Here is a 21,681-nt window from a genome sequence, read left to right on the forward strand (position 1 = left end):
GTCCCATTCTCAGCTAGGGTCCCTAAATGCTGGAAGGAGCTCAGATACTACAGCGATTAATGTAAAACCGATATGAAATAAAACAGAAGTAATAAACAACAATAACCATGCCTGGCAAGATGCATCTGAGTTTTATAAAGTGGAATCTTTGTTAGCCAATCAGAATAAGATTGAAAAATAGGAAGTAATCTCTTTCATAAAAAGCAATACAATTTGCTGATAAATCAATATATGAGAGAAAGATCAGCACTTCTTTTGCACATCAACCAGTTTAAGCCAATATTGTTGGCAGATAACACAAACCAATAATTTGTGATACATAAAAATTAACCTAGATCAAAAACTACCATACTTCCTTGTAAATTAATCCAGATATTTATGTACACACCAGTAACACTCACCGAAAATATACTTAACAGAAACCAATGTTGCTGCCTGGCATAACCACATATTACACCTGCAGATCAATGTACCATCCATACTGTAAAATCTAATAATGCTTTAAACATCAAACAATGAGGTCATTATGCAAGCCCATATATTTCATCTCTAACATAATCTATTACACACAAATATTGATCCACTCAAACTAATATGTGGTACGGGACACAAACCAACACACAAATCACTAAAGAGGAGTTTAAAGGTTTCCCCCTAGGTTGCCTATTTAGGTAGAAATTCAGCCATGTGCACAAGCTTAGCATATGCACCACTGAAATTCTATTTAAGCCCTAAGCCCTATTTAGGAGTTCAGTGCTCAGGGGGATTTACCAGTCATACACTTTGCACGTTCCATTCTCATGACCCAACTGGTGCCAGAGAGCTGAATTAATTACACCAAAGGTTTGAAGATGCTTGTGCCTCAAAGTGAGAGAGGCTAAAGGCTGCAAACAGATGTAAGCAACATGGTATTGAGAAACCTCTTAAAATCCAAATAGATCACATACATTCAAGTGAAGAGCAGAAAAAGAGGGATAGCAAAAGCTACAGAAATGCAGGCTATTTCATTCCATTTCTAGAGGCTCAGCTTATATTCACATGCAGTGAAGCCCATGTTGGGAACACTGGGGCATGGCCACTAGGTAACTCAAGGGGATGGAAGACCACAAGTGTCGATGAAGCCCCCTCGCACTAGGCCCCTGTGTCCTTGCCCCCCCCCCCTCCTGCCTGGAGGCACTCGCAGCAGCTCTGCGTGCTAGGCCCAAGTGTCCTTGGCCCCCCCGCCTGGAGGCACACACAGCAGTTATGCTGAGAATCTGCAACAGTATGTTGCAGAGTCAGACTGCCTGAAACTAAGCAAGGCCAAACAGGGGAGATATGGAAGAACAATGCTGAATAAAGCAGCTTTATGTATAGTTTAACAAATGATACAGAGAATCAGGGAACTAGCTGGGAACTGGATTGGCTGGCTATATGGATACTTGGAGCAGCTTGCTATTGGATAAGTATGCTGGGAAAAAGGATGTATAAAAGCCTGTGTAACTTCCTGCTCTGGTGTGCAGGATTTGAGATTTTATTCTCCCTGTACCTTTTTGCAGCTGCAAATAAACTTTTCTGCTTCTCCACCCCGTTGTGATTATTGGGTGTAGCACACCGGGTAACAAACCACTCAAGCTGTTGTTCAGCCTCTCGGCACTGGGTGCCGGCAACAGCTTTTGGCGTCCCTGGGTGGGCTCGAGGCTGCAATTTAGCCTTGCCCGGACCCCTCCTGGAGGTCGAGGATTGCGGCGAGAACCGACGCCCAGCGCGCACCGGTGAGTTCATCGGGGGCCTCGGAGGAGATGCAATTTGATCGACCCCAGAGGGCACAACGGTGCAACGCACTCATATAGTGGAGAAGCTGTTGTGGACGGCGGTGAAGAACCGGTCCCTTAGACGTGGGGGAGGAGCAGCTGCAGGCCACGGTGAAGAACCGGTCCCTTGGATAAGGTAGGATCCTTTTAAAATCCGGATTATATGCTCTGTTGGAACCTGGGGACGCCCAGAGTTACCCTGTAGGTATGGGACAGGGACAGAGCTCAGAGGTTAGGGCATGGTGTACGCCCCTAGAGTGCATTCTAGCAAACTGGAAGGTATTTGGTGCGGATCCGATGACTAAGAGCCAATTAAAACGATTCTGTACAGTTGACTGGCCTCAATATCAACTAGAGGACCAGGAGTGGTGGCCACCAGGAGGGTCAATTAATTACAACACGATCCTCCAATTAGTTTTGTTTTGTCAGTGAATGGGTAAATGGAATGAACATATGTATGCGCATTTGTTTCTGACTTTATGTACTTGACCAGATATTTTACAGCGCTGTAATCTGACTCCGACTGGTTCGGTAGCAGCTAATGTTAGTCCCCAGACCCCAACCCCCACTGTAATGGCAGAGCCGGTGTCCCCTTCGGCCCCCACACCCCCACCGTATAAGGGTAGGATGCCTCGGGTTACAGAGATTGCCCCCTCTGTGGGACTCTATCCTTTGCTTACCGAGACTGTTGTGGCTTGCCCAGGGGCAGACGGACGTCAGGCTACCACTATGCAAGTTTACACCCATGTGCCATTCAATCCAATAGACTTAGCAGCTTTTAAAACACAGGCTGGGGAATTCTCAACAAACGCAAGCAGGTTTATATCAGTCTTTGAGGGGTGCCTCAGTAGTCACAAGCCGATTGAGACGACTGTAATATCCTCCTGAGAACCTTGTTGTCTGAGGTGGAGAGGGATCAGGTTACAGCTAAGGCAAGGGGAGCGTCAGCATTCAAGCGAAAAAAGAGAAAGGAATCTATCTGTCAAGTTCCTCTCCAAATAACCGTAAGCGGCTCAGGGCATTTCTGGGTATGGCAGGCTTTTGCAGGATATGGATCCCAGAGTTTGGACTGTGGGCTAAACCCCTGTACGACTGTGTAAAAGGAGCAGATCATGACCCCTTCTATTGGACCCCAGAGGCTGACAGGGCATTTAAAATCCTGAAAAGAAAATTGATGGAAGCCCCGGCTCTGGGCCTGCCAGATCTCTCTAAGCCCTTTCAGTTGTATGTACATGAACGAAGGGGGGTGGCCCTAGGAGTGCTTACACAGCTGTTAGGAGCATGGAAGCGTCCTGTGGCTTATTTTTCTAAGCAATTGGATCAGGTTGCAAAGGGTTGGCCGGCATGTTTACGGGCGGTCGCAGCTACTGCCCTATTGCTTGAGGAAGCCGAGAAGCTAACATTGGGAGGGGTTATGCAAATCTATACTCCCCATATGGTCCGAGCCTTATTGGAGGCAAAGGGAGGGCTTTGGCTCACCCAGGCTCGGATTGCTCGGTACCAGGCTAAGCTGTTAGAGAACTCTAAAGTCACCCTACAGCCTTGCCCCTCCCTTAACCCAGCCACCCTCTTGCCAGAAACAGAGAAACAGAAACATGACTGTTTAGAGATCATAAATGTCCAGTACTCCAGCCGTCCGGATTTAATGGATGTACCTCTCCCAAATGCAGATTATGAGTGGTACACTAATGGTAGCAGTACTGTAATAGATGGGCAAAGGAGGGCGGGTTATGCTGCTGTGACCCTCCATGACACTGTGGAAGCTGAAGGTTTGCCTGCTGGGACCTCTGCCCAGCTTGCCGAACTAATAGCCCTGACCCGTGCACTTGAACTGTCAAAAGGAAAGCGGGTCAACATTTTTACTGATTCAAAGTATGCTTTTGGTGTGCTGCATGCTCATGCTGGCCTGTGGAAGCAAAGAGGAATGCTGACAGCCCAAGGCTCCCCAGTCAAGTACGGGCCCCAAATCCTCCGGCTCCTAGAAGCTGTACAACTCCCCTCGGAAGTGGCGGTGGTACACTGTAAAGCCCATCAAAGGGAGGATCAAGATGTGGCCAGAGGTAACGCCCGGGCAGATAGAGAGGCTAAGCATGCTGCCACCCTGCCATCCCCTCAGGCTGAGAACGCCCATATGCATGCCCTTATCCCATCAGTAGGGGAGCTTCCAACCCCTCAGTACTCTGGGGAGGAGAGACAGCTAACTAACAAACTCGGTCTCCGGGAAAAGGAGGGATGGCTCCATTCCCCAGAAGTGAAGGTCCTCTTACCAAAGGGCCTAATCCGGCCAGTGCTGCAGAAACTACATCAAACCACTCATGCTGGCAGGGAAGCACTTATCCAGCTAATGGGAAAATACTTTATCACTTCCGGACTCCGACCCCTGGCTGCCCAGGTACAAGCGGACTGCTTAGTCTGCCAAAAGAATAACCCCCGACCGGGACATCCTGTGCCACCAGCTGCCCTAGAACCCACTCCGGGCCCTGGACAAGTGTGGCAAATAGACTTTACTGAGTTTCCCCAGACTCAAGGGTTCAAATATCTCCTTGTTATAGTGGATCGGTTCAGCGGACGGCCAGAAGCCTTCCCATGCCGTAACTGCACTGCCAGGACAGTGGCCCTCAAGTTTGTTAAGGAGCTCATTCCTCGCTTTGGACTGCCCCTGTGAATGGAATCTGACAACGGGACACACTTCACGTCAAAAATCATTCAAAGCATCTCACATGCCTTACAGATCCCCTGGAAACTCCATACGCCCTGGAGACCGCAAGCCAGTGGGGTAGTGGAGCGTACCAATCAGACCCTTAAACGGCATCTCTCAAAAGTGTGCCAAGAAGCCTCACTGCGATGGCCTGATGCTTTGCCCCTCGTCCTACTCCGTATCCGCGTTCTCCCAAAGGGTAGATTAGGGCTCAGTCCCTTTGAAATTATGTTTGGAAGGGCATGGCCTATGAATGGCACCCCGGTTCTGTCAGGGGAATGGGAGTTGGGTAATGTTTTTTTGTCACAGTATATGTGTTCCCTGTCTGCTGTTCTCTTGTCTCTTCACAGGTATACCAAGGATTCCCAGCCTCTCCCCTTGGACTCTCCCGTTCACTCCTTACAGCCCGGTGACTCTGTGCTTGTTCGCACCTGAAAAGACAAGCCTCTCCAGGAAAAGTGGAAAGGACCCTATACCGTCCTGCTGATCTCCCATACAGCGGCAAAGATCGAGGGACACAAGAACTGGATCCATCACTCTCGTCTGAAGGCAGTACCTGCCCCCTCGTCAGCAGAACCGTGGACCGTCCAACCTGCTGACTCCTCATCTAGTAACGATCTCGGGCTAAAGCTACTGTTTAAAAGACACAAATAGCGGGCACCTTAATGCTAAAATGGGCCCACCCAGGTACTGGAGACCCTGGGTTGGGAAGACTCTGGTAATAATTAATTGGGTAACATTGTTATTCTTTGTATTGGTATTTCCAAATTGTGCATATCGGGAGCATAACTCCTTTGTTTTGCTTGCGCACCATGTTGCTACTTTAACAAACCAGACTGATTGCTGGGTGTGTGCTCCAACTCCACTATCCCCCAAAACGGGAATGCCCCTTGACATGCTGCCCTTGACCCTAGCAGAATTAGCCACCACCAAAGAGCAGGAAAGAACGGACTCACCATTCTGGAACAAGACCTCTTTACAGCAAGCCACCTATCAGGACCAGGAGTATTCAGTTGCAGTACTCACTGAGGGAGTGTTATGTTTTACCCAAAACCAATCTGATCCCTATGGGCATCCTGTGGGAAAGAGCTCCTGTGTTATTACACAGTGGGCTGATGGGTACTGGATAAAGACCAACAGGGGAGGCCAACAGTGTGGGTGTAATGGTTCCTCCCCTTTTAGGGAAACACTTACAAATAATCTTACCACAAAAAAGGGGTTTGAAAATGTAACTTGCCGTCCAGTTAATATCTCCAATGTAGCAAGCCCAAGTGAGAAAACTCAGAGCCAAGGCTGTTGAGTGTTCTCAAAGGGGGGAGTTGTTGGGAACACTGGGGCATGGCCACTAGGTAACTCGAGGGGATGGAAGACCACAAGTGTCGATGAAGCCCCCTCACACTAGGCCCCTGTGTCCTTGGCCCCCCCCCTCCTGCCTGGAGGCACTCGCAGCAGCTCTGCGTGCTAGGCCCAAGTGTCCTTGGCCCCCCCGCCTGGAGGCACACACAGCAGTTATGCTGAGAATCTGCAACAGTATGTTGCAGAGTCAGACTGCCTGAAACTAAGCAAGGCCAAACAGGGGAGATATGGAAGAACAATGCTGAATAAAGCAGCTTTATGTATAGTTTAACAAATGATACAGAGAATCAGGGAACTAGCTGGGAACTGGATTGGCTGGCTATATGGATACTTGGAGCAGCTTGCTATTGGATAAGTATGCTGGGAAAAAGGATGTATAAAAGCCTGTGTAACTTCCTGCTCTGGTGTGCAGGATTTGAGATTTTATTCTCCCTGTACCTTTTTGCAGCTGCAAATAAACTTTTCTGCTTCTCCACCCCGTTGTGATTATTGGGTGTAGCACACCGGGTAACGAACCACTCAAGCTGTTGTTCAGCCTCTCGGCACTGGGTGCCGGCAACACCCAGATCACCTTCTTGTCCATCCTCCCTGTTCCCAGTTGATCTGATCAGAAGTAGGTGCTAAGCTAATTAAAAGGGGACAGAGAGTGGGTGGAAAAGTTTGGTGGGCTGACCTGTAGCATAATACATTTTAAAAGGATGCATTCTCTCAGTACTGTTAACTTGAACATTAACCTGAATCGGAATAGATCCATGTGTCAGGAGGACCTATGCTCATCTTTAGTGGAGACTGAACTGTAAATGCAATGAGACTTCCTTGTTATACAGCAATAGTCTTAGTTATCCCACCAGCTTTTCATGACATGATGACAGTTTTCCTACGCCTTGTGCTGTGCCCTCTAGTCAGATGGAAAAGTGCCACAATGCTTGCTCAGAGTGGGAATGAAAAAGGCACAAGTGACCTTGGCCTGAGTTCATGAGTGCTATTTGATAAATGTCTTGCTTCAAATGATTGTCTTAAAATCTCTGTCTATTAGATCTGGATTAAAATGAAATCATTAATCTTTTTTATATGTACAGAACGAGCATTGGTCCAAGTATTCTGAATGATTCTTCATCAAAATATTGCCTTTTTCAAAAACTGCAAAATATTGCCAATGTCAAAATTTCTATTTTTTGAGAAAAAATAACATTTTTTTAATTAAAAACCATCAAAACATTTACAAAGGAGTTATAGTTTATTGAGAAATGGATTTTTGGATCAGTGAAAAAAATCTATAATGATATCTATAAATTTTTTTATTAAAATATTTTTTTTTTGCCTAAAACCAAAAAGATGTCTGTTTCAAAGCCTTCTAGGTAAAAACAACTTGAAATTTCAAAATGTTTCACAAAACTATTTTTTTTATGTTTCCAGCTCTAGACAGAACTAGTCATGGACAAACCCCAGAAAGATCCATTTCAGATGATGTCCAGTACAGATATCTGAAAGGTCCATTCCTAGCACACATTCTCATGCTTTTGAGACCTTTAGTCAGGTGAAAAATCTCACACACATCAACTTTTTATAAAATTTCTCATAGTCCCTGCTGTTTCCAACCAGGCCACCACACAACCTCTCTTGTATTTGCATTTAGCTAAATTCTGGTCATAAACAGAAAATGCAGAGATGTCATTTTTTAAATTTAAATTAACTAAACTTTTTAAAAATTAAAAATGATCAGATTGTCAGAGTGAGCTGTATGTTTTGGGTTGATCCTTAGTGTTTCTGAACCAGTTCTCCACCTTTATCTTTTCATCCCTACTTTATGCCTTCAAAATTGCTAGCCCAAATAATAAAAAAGTTGTAATGATAATAAAAAGAGAAGTTTTCACTGCCATAACAAACATCTGAGTCAAATTATTGATATTACCAGTTTGTGGTGTCAGGGCAAAATGCTGATTTCTAACAGCATCCTAATGTAGAGAGGGGGGGAAAAACCCTATTTATCATGGAAGGTGGGAAAATGGTACCTGCTGTCATATCATGTATCAAATAAATACCAAAATTGCTATGGAAACTGTGCACTTTTTATAGAGTAGGCACATAAAATTCACATAATGTGTCAGAGGATAAGTTATATGCTGTCCTGAGGCTGTAATAAGATCTACACCCTTATTAGTGAAAAGATTTGACAGATTTTGTTTATAATGAATACTTGTAGCCTGTGAGTTTGAATCAATGTCACCCTGTTTTGACCAGCCCAATTGCTATTAGAGGCTTATGTACCCCTTAGATAGACTATAATAAAGGAGAAAAAACTAATATAATTAAACAGAGTCATCAGATATTATAATCATATTTAAGGCATATGGAAATGATGAATAGACTATATTGTACTTAGGTACATAAGGGAAATCTTGTAAAAGTACATTTTAAAATAAATTGCCGTCAGGCTTTTTCTTTCTTTTTTTTTCTTTTTAATTGTACAGATCTGTTATTAGCATCTATTGAAGTTTTCATTTACTTAGAGCTGGGCAAGAGCACACTGAGCAGGCTAAAAATTAAGATACATTTGATGAGAGAAAGAAAGTGAACATTAAGCCTACATTTTAAAACATTTTGTTGCACTTCTTTCGAATGAATAGCCTAGAGAATACAGAACAGGGAGGCAAAGGCTGTATGTGACATGTTTCATCTTGATTGACAGAATCTCTGATGGCTCGGCTGGAGAAAAATGAGCTAGTTTCAGAGGGCAGAAGATGGTACAATTAGGTTTTGGAGTCCAATGATGTAGAGTGGTGCAAGAAAGCAACTCATAGAAAATTGGTTGAACACTAAACACCCTTGGGTGCAAAGGTGGAATGTATCATCTTGTTTTGGATGACATAGTGGATGAATGTTGATGAAGATTGTCAGTGTCAGTGAAGGCAATTCAGCGAATGAAAGAAGAGTTTGTACTAAAAGACAGTATACCAGGCAGAAATTCACGATTGCTTAGCAAACAAACTGCAAACTGCATGGAGCAGAGCAGGTAACTGATCACTAAAGGTCATTCACTGAACTTTGTCCATATGATGAGGTCCCATGGACAGAATGACAGTTGTGTGTATGGACTGAGTTAAGCATATGGACCTAACTATTAAACCCATCCAAATACGGAAAAGATGACCAAGCTGATTAGAACACTTGCCAATGACAGGTGGCATTAATATTAGCCTAATGTGTGTTCCAAATATAATGTTAGCAATCCCAATACAACCTTGGAAGCATGCAGTGAGGAGGGTAAAGCCTGACCTATACATACAGAAAAATTGCCTTGAAAGTATAAGTTTAATATTACATATATTGACAATCAGTTTGGGGTTTTTTTTTTGCAAGAGCCTCATTTTATATATAGCTTACTCTTCTCTAATAGAAGGTGACCTATGACAGACAAATGGATAACTACTACCATTATATAAGTATAGCTAACTTTTCAGCCAGTGAAGAATTAAGTCATTTTACATGAAAGATGTAGCTCATTCAAGATGCTTGAACACTATGGGTGGGATTTTCATTGGTAAAAATACCACTGATATCAATGCAAACAAAGTTAGGCCAACACCAAGCACTTTTGAAAATTCTACCCTATATCAGCTTCTCTAAGGTCGAGCAAAAAAAAAAAATCATCTTATTATTTGCATTATGGTCGTGCCAAGAGGCTGACCAAAGATGAGGTCCCATTTTGCAAGGTGCTGTACAAAGTAATAGACAGTTCCTGTCCCAAAATGCTTAGACAAGAGAAAGCAGAAAGGAAAGGATGTAACATACAAGCACAGTGAACAATGTGAAGGCTTGCAAATGTTGTGTTAGTTCAGAGGTGGGCAAACCATGGCCCGCAGGACCATCCTGCCCAGCCCCTGAGCTCCTGACCGGGGAGGGTTGGATAGGGGGTCGGGTCCTGGGGGGGCAGTTAGGGACAGGGGGTCCCAGGAGGGGGGGACAGGGAGGTTTGGATGGGGGTGGGATCTTGGGGGGGTGGTTGGGGCGGGGTGTCCCAGGAGGGGGCAGTCAGGGGACTAGGAGTGGGGGGGGGTTGGATGGGTCAGAGGTCCTGGGGGGCCTGTCAGGGGGCAGGGGTGTGGATAGAGGTCAGGGCAGTCAGGGGACGGGGGGGTTGGATAGGGGGTGGGGGGTCCTGGGAGGGGGCGGTCAGGGGACAAGGAGCAGGGGTGATTGGATGGGTGGGGGATTCTGAGGGGGGCAGTCAGGGGGCAGGAAGTGGGAGGGGGCGGATGGGGGGGGCAGGCTGTTTGCGGAAGCAGAGCCTTCCCTACCCAGCCCTCCATACCATTTCGCAACTCTGATGTGGGCCTCAGGCCAAAAAGTTTGCCCACCCCTGTGTTAGTTCCATGTTTTTTGTTGTTTCAGTATTATCAGTGGTTTCAATCAGGTAGGGGGTTACTTGAGTCAATTAAAAAGATATTTTTAATTTTAATGATTTTTTTCCTTTATGAATCATGATCATATTTTTCTTTTTATTGGATAGAAAAGCAAAACTGTAAAATCATTTCACTGAAATATCATTTTGGGATTTTATTTTATGAATGTCATATTTTCAATTTATCTATATTCTTTACTAAATGTTCTGCATTCATTTTTAAACATATTTAGAGAAATGTAATGAGTTTAATAAACTTACAAGGGAAGTTATGTCTGTTCACTGTGTAAAGATGGTTTATTTCAAGAAATAAACAATTTTGAAATAGGCAATATGACTTTTAGAGTTATGACTATCTCATTCAATTAGTTTCTGTAATTATTGTCATTCTATACAGCATATGCAGTACTGAAGGAAAAATACATTTTCAGGAATTACAGTGTAGGTGTACAACTCTGTTATTCTTAATGAGTCATAAACCTTACTCTCCTACTCTGAAAACACACTCCTGTGTAACTTCATTTGGCAAAATAAGTTGATAGCTACAGCTGGACAAATCATGTTATATTTTAATTAGTTCTTTTTCTGAGAGATTGCCCTCCCAACTGACACATTTGTATAGAAATTATGTATTATTCTCCATAGTTTTAGAAAAACAAGTCAGTTTTTCAAAATAGATTGGCAACTGAATCAAGTCAAGATCTGGCTATAGATAATACTGAATTCTCTTTGCAGTACGGTTGGAATTCATGCCCACACACATGCAAGAAAGTCAATGGAATTCTACTGGCATCAAAGGGCTTTGGATCAAGTCCTTAAAGGCACGAGCCAACATTTTCCAAAATAACTAGTGGTTTTGGATGCCCCAATTTTTGGCATCCAAACTGAGAGTCTGCAAAGGGGCCTGATTTTCAGAAATCACTGACCATCCACCCTCTGAAAAAATCAGACCCCTTGAAGAAAGCCCAACTAAAAATTGAGGGAACCCAAAATCATTATGTGTTTTTGAAAATCACGGCCCACTGATTTTCACTGGTAGTTCAGGTCATTCGGTACTTTGCAAGATCGAGCCCTTAGGGAGTAAATGTCATGACCTGGTCCCTTACAGATAATTCATGCCCCTGTCCGGGTTAATCTGGATGGGTGCAAGAATGTGGCAAGAAACAGCTTCACAAATACACTGCTTTTATAGCATTAACTAGTGCCCATTTTCTGGAAAACCTTCAAGAATGGCCAGCAGTTGACCTTAGAGCACTACGTTTAACATTAACAAAAAACAGTTAACCTCCTCTTCTGCAGTCTGTCTGTGAAGTGGGTAAATAATGATCAATATTCTTTATGCACTAAAAAACTGAAAAGTGTCTGGCAGTTTCCTACTTCCTGAATCTGGCATCACACAGCCAGAATGAATATGCCATGATAAATGTGTATTTATGGCATCGTTGCCCTGTTATGCAAAGATTGAAAAATATTTATCATCCCCCCAAAGTAACAACAGCCAGTCTGCTATCGTGTCACTTACAGAAAAAAAAAATCCCAACCAAACAAAAGAGACTTTGATCGAGTTTCTTTGCTTCAAGTCTTTAAGAGATTATTGCTGGCAATTTGAAATTAACAGTGTCCGGAGTAAATCTGAATAAAAACTACATATGTTGGAATCTGTATTGTGTGTTATGCTTTTCACTGAAATTTCCAATGCCTCACTGAGGCATATCTGGGGCTGAAATACAATAAAACACAGTCTTTGCAAGATATTTTTATCCTCCAGGAATTGAAAAGGCATGAAATTCCATTCTTCCAGTCCCATAAAAGATTCTGTAAGTCAACATACTCACTTTGAAGTTCTTCATTGCCCATTGCTTCTTACAGTGAATTGATTGTGTATAAATTGCCTACCACTGTTACCCTTTCCCTAACCTCTGTCTGCTTATCCTTAAATTGTGAGCAACCTTGAGGAGGAGCCATCCTTGTAAAGTGTTTGGAAAGCACCTCTCAAAAAGCAAGTGCTATCTGAATAAATAAACTCATGGACCCTCTATAAGAGTAACATGGAACAATTCTTGGTATTAAGAGCAGAACAAAATTTTCAGTGGTGTTTCTCCATTTTGGGGTAACCCAGTATGAGACACCTTGAAAGAGGCCTGATTTCTAAAGGGAGGGGGTTCAGCAATTTCTGAAAATCAGGTCATCTTAATGCATCCAAAAATGGCAGCTAAATGTTTTGAATAGCCAAAATCACTAGTCACTTTTGAAAATTTTAACCATGATGTGCATGTTTGTATATTTATTTTTGATCTTCACTTAACTGATCCCCTCTATTCTCCAACTTACTTGGCGTTTTGCAAAAAAATAAAAATGGTGTGGACTTTAAAGTAACCAAATCAATTGGGATAAATCAGAGATATCGTAATTTTCTAACTTAACTTCAAGAAAGGTTTTACATGGCTATATTTTAAACGGTATTTCAGGGCTTCAGAACCATAAAGTTTGGGGTTTGTTTAACGGAATGATCAACAGAGTAAAGATTAAATTTTCTAAGCTTTTAGAATCTATTTAAAAAAACAGGTCTGATGGAACACCTTTATCATGGTCTGGAAGGATTAATTCCATTAACATGAATATCTTGCCCAAGACACTATGCATTTTCCAAATGATACCTTTTCAGTGTACCCATTACTGTCTTTAAGGCTGTTGATAAATAGTTCACTAGCTTTATTTGTAAGGCAAAAGACTTAGGGTACGTCTAATCATCCAGCACTGCAGTAGCTCAGCTGTACCAATACAGCTGTGCTGCTTTCAGTGTGCCTGGTGAAAACGCTCTATGCTGACAGTAGAGAGCTGTCTCATCGGCATTAAAAAAAAAACCACCTAAGCAAGTGCCATAAGCTATGTTGGCAGGAGATGCTCTCTGTGCATACAAACACTTATGTTGGTGTAACTTACATCACTCAAGGTGGTAGAATATTCACACCCATGAAACATAAGTTTTGCTGACACAGGCTGCAATGTCAACATAACTTTAGGCTACTGCTCCAGATATTGCAAATGTCTCCTGATAAAGGGCCCTGACTTTGCCTAATTTTCTCAGGGACTGTCACGGTTCCTCCCCCACTCTGAACTCTAGGGTACAGATGTGGGGACCTGCATGAAAAACCTCCTAAGCTTATCTTTACCAGCTTAGGTCAAAACTTCCCCAAGGTACAAAATATTACACCTTGGACTGGCCGCTACCACCACCAAACTAATACTGGTTACTGGGGAAGAGCTGTTTGGACGCGTCCTTCCCCCCAAAATACTTCCCAAAACCTTGCACCCCACTTCCTGGACAAGGTTTGGTAAAAAGCCTCACCAATTTGCCTAGGTGACTACAAATCCAGACCCTTGGATCTTAAGAACACTGAATAATCCTCCCAACACTTGCACCCCCCTTTTCCTGGGAAATGTTGGATAAAAAGCCTCACCAATTTGCATAGGTGACCACAGACCCAAACCCTTGGATCTGAGAACAATGAAAAAGCATTCAGTGTTTTACAAGAAGACTTTTAATAAAAAATAGAAGTAAATAGAAATAAAGAAATCCCCCCTGTAAAATCAGGATGGTAGATATCTTACAGGGTAATTAGCTTCAAAAACAGAGAGAACCCCTCTAGGCAAAACCTTAAGTTACAAAAAAGATACACAGACAGAAATAGTTATTCTATTCAGCACAATTCTTTTCTCAGCCATTTAAAGAAATCATAATCTAACACATACCTAGCTAGATTACTTACTAAAAGTTCTAAGACTCCATTCCTGTTCTGTCCCTGGCCAAAACGACTACAGACAGACACAGACCCTTTGTTTTCTCTCCCTCCTCCCAGCTTTTGAAAGTATCTTGTCTCCTCATTTGTCATTTTGGTCAGGTGCCAGCGAGGTTACCTTTAGCTTCTTAACCCTTTACAGGTGAGAGGAGCTTTCCCCTGGCCAGGAGGGATTTCAAAGGGGTTTACCCTTCCCTTTATATTTATGACAGGGACTATTTTCTTAGCCAACAAGATTATTTTTAAATCTGTGAGTAGAAGGAAGAGACACTGTTCTTGGCATGATTTGGGACACACTCTGATATTGTCCTAGGAGCAACAAACCTAGGCCTTTTTAATTTCTTTGGTTATTTATAACAAAGGTGGTAAAAACACATTGGGCTTTTTAGGAGAGCAAGGCTGTGACTTGGTCATCTTTACACCGATTCCCATTCGACGGATAGACCTAACTTAGACTGCTCACTACATTCACTTATGGGAACTATACCTGAGCCATAGCTGGTGCCACCTAATTCGTGCTCTCTTCTCATACTTATATATTTCCAGTCACTGTAATATTTTATAGATCACCAGTCATGATAGTATGTAGTGCTAATAGGCCTTTGTACACAATTCAGCAAGGTACTTAAACCCATGTCTAACTTCAGGCACAAAATTCAATGGAACTTAACGTGTGATTGAAGTTAGTTATGTGCTGAAGTACCTTGCTCAATGGTGGTCCTGGCCCCCCTCAAAGATGTAAGCTGCTGCCATTAAAAAGTCAACACCAGAGTTACCCCCCAGTGATATCTGAGATGATCTCCCCACAGGTAAAACAGAAACATTACTGTGGTACCTCCAATACCACCGGTGCTAAATCTGGGGCATTGTTGGCATTTTAATGACACCCACTGCCAATGATCACATACTATTTCCAGAACCATTCAGCAATAGTTCATATTTAATTGCGCATCTTAATGTCAGCATGTGGGAAATTACGCAAAGGGTTCTCAATGACGTTTTTCTAGGCACACAGAGGACAGTCACATCCAAAAGTGGTAATAACAACAAAGGACAGTCTTACGTACAACAGAAATGTAGCATTGCAGCATTTACAATTATGTTCCCTTCACACACACACACTATATATATATATAGCATTCTACAAATGCAAAGAGCAGCCAACCAGAAACTCCAGCTGGTAGGGGCAGAAGCAGTCAGAGCAGAACCTCTAGATATGCAAGTCAAAAGTATAGACTGTCCTCAGACTGTCTCTGCCCTGCACTGATTGGCTCTCTCCACCTCTCCCCTTTCTTGCTCCCTACTTTTCCTCTCAGTCTCTTCACCTCAGTTCACTCCACAACTGCCTGTTCTTATCCTCTTATCCCCGTCCCTATCCCTTTTCTTTCCATTTAACTGATCCTCTCTTAAGGAAGCCCATCCACACCCCCGCCCACCAAACTGTGGTATTAATTATTTGCCAACATCACACTGTTCACTCTGCATGTGCGTTCTCCCAACTTCTCCCACCCTCTCTGTCTCATCCCTTTACACGATGCTCTCTCATTGTTTTGCTTGTCGTCCCCATGTCTATATCCATCTGTTGTCTCATCTTATACTTAGATCATCAGCTCTTTGGGGCAAGGATTGTCTTTCTGTTCTGTTTTTGTACAGCACCTAGCAAAACTGGATCGTGGTCCCATGGGGCTCATAGGCACTACAGTAACATAAATAAAACAAAGAAACAATAACAAGTTCCAAACTAGCTTCCAATATACTGACACAATAACATCATTGTTTCCCTCTGGGAGCATGTTTGACCCCACCTCTTACTAACTTGCATGGGTTGTCATTTGAATATGTCCTGGCAATGCTTTCTTTATAGATTCAATCTCACATTTCTTTTTTCAAACTGGATTTTTACTTTTTTTGTGCTTTGATGTTTATGTCACTAGCTACACAGAACACCCATTTCATCTCTAAAAAAACATGCTTATAAAAGGAGAAGGAAAGAAATCCCCACTTCCTTGGAGGCAGTGTTTGAGAGGCACACACCCTCAAAGTCCCTCCATAGCATCACACTGCAAGCTATCACAGACGACAAATGAGACATTTAGAGGATGATTGAATGCTGTACAAGTGCTAACAATGGAGCAGCATTCAGTTGTTTAGCACAGGTGGTGTTGTAATTGTGATGCATTGGAAAGCATCTCAGTATTCAGTGGTGCTCAGCTCACCCTTCTACTTCCACATGGGTGGTGCAGTGGGCTAACATCAGCATGCTGAGAGGATACATGAAACACAGAGGGAGGAAATATTGGCTGCCTGAAGAGGGTTCCCCCCCTTCTGTGATATGAACTGCAGATAAGCCACTGGACTGCACCATGCGCCATGGAAAATGAGAGCCCTGAGTGATCATTTATTTGTGTTACCGTAGCACCCCATTGTGCTGGGAGCTGTACAAATACAGAACAAATCCCTGCTTTCCAATATTCTCTCTCTCAGCACCCAGAGAGAAAAACAGAGATTTAGTCAACTGAGCTCTACTCAGGGAACACTCTACATGAAATTAGTGGGAGCTTTGCTTGATTAAGGGGGCTGCAGCATTTGTGAGGGGAAGAGAGGAGGAAGATGCTCAGCCTTGGAAAGGCTTGTGCCTGCCTTACAGAAAGTGTAATCAATGGCGATCCTATTCGAAGCCACTCCGGTTCTCTTTCCATCCCTCCCCAGGCTCACAAAGTGAGAAAATTCGCTGGGGTACAGAGGGCAGCATTTGTCCCTTCCCTCACACACAGCATTAGGGCCCCCAGTGGGATTGTGCAGGGGCACCTCTGTACCTACCATGGGCAACAGAGAGGGCCTTCTCTTTAGCTCTGCATAGTTCAACAGGAAGGACAACTATGGGAGGGGACTTTGAGCTTCTCATTCACAGATCCTGTGACCCCCAAGACACCACACAGAGGGACAGCAGATAGATTCTACAGCTCGCAGGCTGGGTGCCTGCTGAGCACATTTCTCCAAGCCCCTTCCATGCCAAACATGAGCTGTGCTGGAGTTCAAGTTTCTTTAGCAAGCAGGGTCTAATTTACTTTCCTTTAAGAAAGCAAAAAGAAACCGTGCATAATGACAGGTTCCAGAGTAACAGCCGTGTTAGTCTGTATTTGTAAAAAGAAAAGGAGTACTTGTGGCAACTTAGAGACTAACCAATTTATTTGAGCATAAGCTTTCATGAGCTGTAGCTCACGAAAGCTTATGCTCAAATAAATTGGTTAGTCTCTAAGGTGCCACAAGTACTCCTTTTCTTTTTGCAAAAAGAAACCATAGCTTGGCATAGGGGAGTTGGGGGGAAGCCCAGTTCTCCATTTTCTATACCATAAAGTCCTGGTTCAGTAAACAGTAAAAACCAGAATCCTAAAACCAGGTCTCTTCCGCCTTCAACTACTCGTGTTTATGTAAATACAATTTGAACTATCACAATTTGAATGGAGCAAAAAAACAAAACAAAAAAAATCCCATCTCCTACTGCGGACGTGGCAATGCAGCAAGATTTGCAGCATAGCCATTTTTGTTACTCACTGAGCTTGAATAGTCAGCAAGCCATTTTGGCAGCAGACAAATTTTACCCTGAAGGCAGTTAATTAATACTAGCTAATGGATCATATTCTATATGCCTAAAGTACTAAAACTCCTATAAACACATTTTGTTTCAGTAAGAACAAATCATGTATAAGACATTTCTTTCCAATAGGATTCCCTCCCACCCCTGGTATGTTTTATTTCCTTATTGTTTCATTTCAGGGCTCTTACTAATTTTAAGTTCATTCTGCAAGTTCCTGCACAATAATCAATACTTTTTTGCCTAATAAAAGTAGCTCATCGTATATAAACTGGTTTTCAGCTGATGCTGCATCCCATGTGTAAATATACCCACAGAAGGCATTTTGCAATATTTTGATGACTAAAAAAAATCAACTTTGTTAAGCATTAGTGAGAGAGAGAATATACTGGAGACTTTCTTCAGAAATAACTGTCTTTCAGTAGAGTTAAGAGTAAGCTTAGGTATAATTTTAGAACAGTCTATGGCTCTTTATATTTTTGTGTATACCCAGGGAGTTCCAGGCAGCAACATGCCAATACACAGAATTATCAGCATATCAAAGGCATCATATTTATCAAGCCCTGCCACAGCACATTTAATAGCAGTATGATGGATGTTGTTGTAGCAAGCAAGGAACACTTTGATGTACATGGCCTTCTTTGATTAATGAGAGCTCCCGCTGTGAAGCTGCATATGGAGTAAATTACTCTTTTCAGAAATGGCTGATTTGCACTATTGTTCTAATTATTTCACAAGCTCCGGGTCAGTTCCAAATCCAGTCACCAAAAGAAAAAAAAACCAAAACAAAACAAAAAAATCCCTCTCTTGCCCAATAACGCACATTTTCCAACTCAAACTAGAAAGGCCAAGTTCTAATGATAGTAAAATCAATTTGTGATTTATCCTTTCCCCCCTTCCATGAAAAAGAATTGATAGACACTTCTTCCTCCATTGAACAGTTCTGCAATATGACCTCCTCATCTGTGCCTGTGAAATGAATTAAGATTTTCTTTAATAAATGCTGCTGTATTTTTCATCAACAGCATGGGAACTAAGGTCACATTTTAACCCACCCCACACAAACAAACAAAAAAATCATCAGTATAACCACAATACCACAAAGTGCACTTCTTAAAAGTGCCTTCTAGATTAATTCTACTAGCTAGCGAAACACTGCAAAATTTAAGATATTCCATTAGCCCCAATTCTCTAAGTGTTCCTATGATGGGATGTGGTGCCTTAAGCAATTTATCCACTTAGTCTTTAAAAAAAAAATTATTTCGGAGCATTAGCACCATGTTACTTTTTAAACAAAGTTTTGAACAGTAAATATTTTATCATTTTAATTAAGTATGTTTGTAATCTTCAATTTGTTATCACAGCTGGCTGCACTAGGATTTCACTTAGCGAAGCAGAGACTGCACCGATGGAACTGTACTTTATAACAGAGGACACATGAGCACAATGAACGATAGAACAAAAATAAGCCTGGCTGGAAAAAAGATTCCACTGACGGGGAAATAATTTCTTAAGTGCACTGTCCGTTAGGCCGGTTGGGCTTACTATAACTTTAGTTTCAAAATTCAATGCTGCTTTGACTTGACCACATTTTGTTTTCTAAGATTGCACGACAGCATGTTCCTTCCACAAAAGAGTGAAAGTGATGGCCCATGTTAACCTCTGGCTTACATAATAATAGATCACTCTTTGTCACATCATGTCACACATTGGGGTAAAGTTTTAAAAGCTTGCTTCTCAAGTTTGCATGCAAAACATACAGGTTAGCCAGTTTTTAATTGCAAATGAATCAAAGGAGATTACACACTGGACACATATATGGCCTACAATTTTTTAACTGACTGGTGTTTATTGGGCTCCTAATTTCAGCACCTTAAAGAGACTTGATTTTCAGAGGGTGGGTGCTCAGCACTTTCTGAAAATCAGGCCCCTTCAAAATGTCTCAGGTTGTGCACTCAACATCACTAGTCTTCCCTTAGAAAATTCAGGGCATAATTGTACTTGGCAATTGATGTGAGCACACATTCTGAGTGAACTTGGAGATTAACCCAGATCATCATTCTTCCGCTCATCTTTTCAGTGATAGACCAAGGTAGAGGAAAACCTAATCCCATACTTTTCAAGAAGGTATGTGTTATCTATATTAACTGTAACACAATTACATCATGTCAAGCTACTGTTCCAATGAAGAATATTTTGGATGAATAAAAGATCTCAATAGAGTCCCCCAAATGCTACTCAATTTCTTGCAAACATGACCCTGAATTGCTGCTTTGGCAAAGTAATGTCCAAAGTGGCCAAAGCACTAAATGGTAGCCAGTTACGAGTTCCAAAACTTAGGCTCTTGCCACAGAAAGAGCTGAAAAATATGTTGTCCATAGCCAAAAATAGGATTTTGCACACATAGAGAAAGGAAAAACAAGAGAGACATTCAGCTCTTTGACAAGGCTCTCTGAATACTTTTCCAAAAGGTTAGGAGCTCATGCCGGGAAATTGTCACTTGCAATGAAATGTAGTACAGTCATTAGCCGGCCTAAGAGACATTCCATGAGTCTTGTAAAATGTCACTGAATTAGTACCAAAATAATTCTAGGCTTATTTACAAATCTGTTAAACAGGCTAGTGGCTTGTCGGACATTACAGAGATGCACAGAGACCTCCATATGACTCTCAGCCTTGAACTCCTGTCTCAGATATCTCCCGATATTGATATTAACCGTAATTACATAAACCTATTTAAGTCCATTAACACAAGACAAGGGCAACATAAAAATCCATGACTACATATTAAGACCATATTCTATTCCTCTTGAAAGAGCAAAACTACTTTTTAGCTCTCCCTTTGCTATGGACTTCCCTGCTGTTTCCAGGTCTGCTGAATCTGTTTAGTATTGAGACATTCAGTATTTCTGAACAGATTTCATCCATTAATAATGAGCACATATGGGGTAAATTCTTAGTGGCTTTAGGCCGGCAGATTGGTATTAGTATTAAGGTGCGATAATATAAAATTATGCTGAGCTCCTTCAGACTTCAATGGGAGAGGAGGGCGTTTAGCATATTGTAGGATTAAGTCTGCAAAACTCTTCTGTATGCTCTCCAGGAATAGTTTAGATAGCTCAAGCTCTCACTTCTTCCCTCAATTAGCTCATCACAGAATTTGTGTTTGTTCTGAGTTCTTTGAGATTCAGAATAACTGTAATCAATTAAGGATGGACAATTCTCACAAAAAGAGATTTGAGGTGTGGTTTAGAGAAGTATCTAAAATGTTTCACAGTCTTGGTCTAAATTCAGAAATTCAGCTACAAATAATACAGAAACAGCCTGTCCCATGGTATTTCTATACTTCAACTTCTGAACACAATCAAGGTGAAAACTGCAAAAAAGAAACCAGTCCAAAAATGGTAGCCAAACTCTACCTCAGATTTTGTGAGAAGGTTCAGGCTGGCTCTTATTCTGGCATAACTGTTTCCATCCATCCTTATGTTTTCTTTAGTTTCTTCCAGCCTGTGCCTCACACAGTTTTATCCCAAGCTAGGAGTGAAAGGGGTCTATGCTGGATCTAGCAATTTAACATTTCTGTTCTTGGAAATTTTACCAAAAATATTTTGTTTAGAATTCCATCACAGCAAAAGTTCACTGCTTCATCCACGTCTAACTCCCAAGCCAAGAGTGGTTGACCATGAAAACTTTTCAGTTGCCCTAGGTAATAAAACAACAAAGCTCGCAGTCCTTGCATCAGTATCAGATATTCCTAGGATACAAAGTATTTTCCTATACTGTAGTACCATACTAGTAAATTAGTTATCTAAAGCAAATTTGGAGATGTTGTAAGGATCCATGTTTACACTACTATCATATTAGCTCAATTATAAAATTTATTTAATTTCTGTTCATTTGTTAAAAAATAGGGCTGTTGATTAAGTGCAGTTAACTCATGCGATTAACTCAAAAATTAATTGCTATTAAAAATTAATTGTGATTAATTGCAGTTTTAATTGCACTGTTAAACAATCAAATACCAATTGAAATTTATT

The 21,681-nt window shown here is 41.9% G+C and overlaps 1 protein-coding gene and 1 long non-coding RNA gene across 2 annotated transcripts in view; one reads left to right on the forward strand and one right to left on the reverse strand.

Moving 5' to 3' along the window:
* Positions 1-21,681, reverse strand: part of LOC311526881 (uncharacterized protein) — a gene marked incomplete at both ends in the record, with an annotated part of 366,035 nt that overhangs the window by 24,576 nt on the left and 319,778 nt on the right. The window lies entirely within an intron of this gene.
* Positions 1,100-6,320, forward strand: LOC311527872. Its single transcript, XR_014713469.1, has 2 exons — positions 1,100-1,929; positions 4,842-6,320. It is a non-coding gene; the product is annotated as an uncharacterized lncRNA (long non-coding RNA).

Source organism: Lepidochelys olivacea (assembly GCF_965140295.1).
Source record: "Lepidochelys olivacea isolate rLepOli2 genome assembly, chromosome: 10".
NCBI lineage: Eukaryota > Metazoa > Chordata > Testudines > Cheloniidae > Lepidochelys > Lepidochelys olivacea.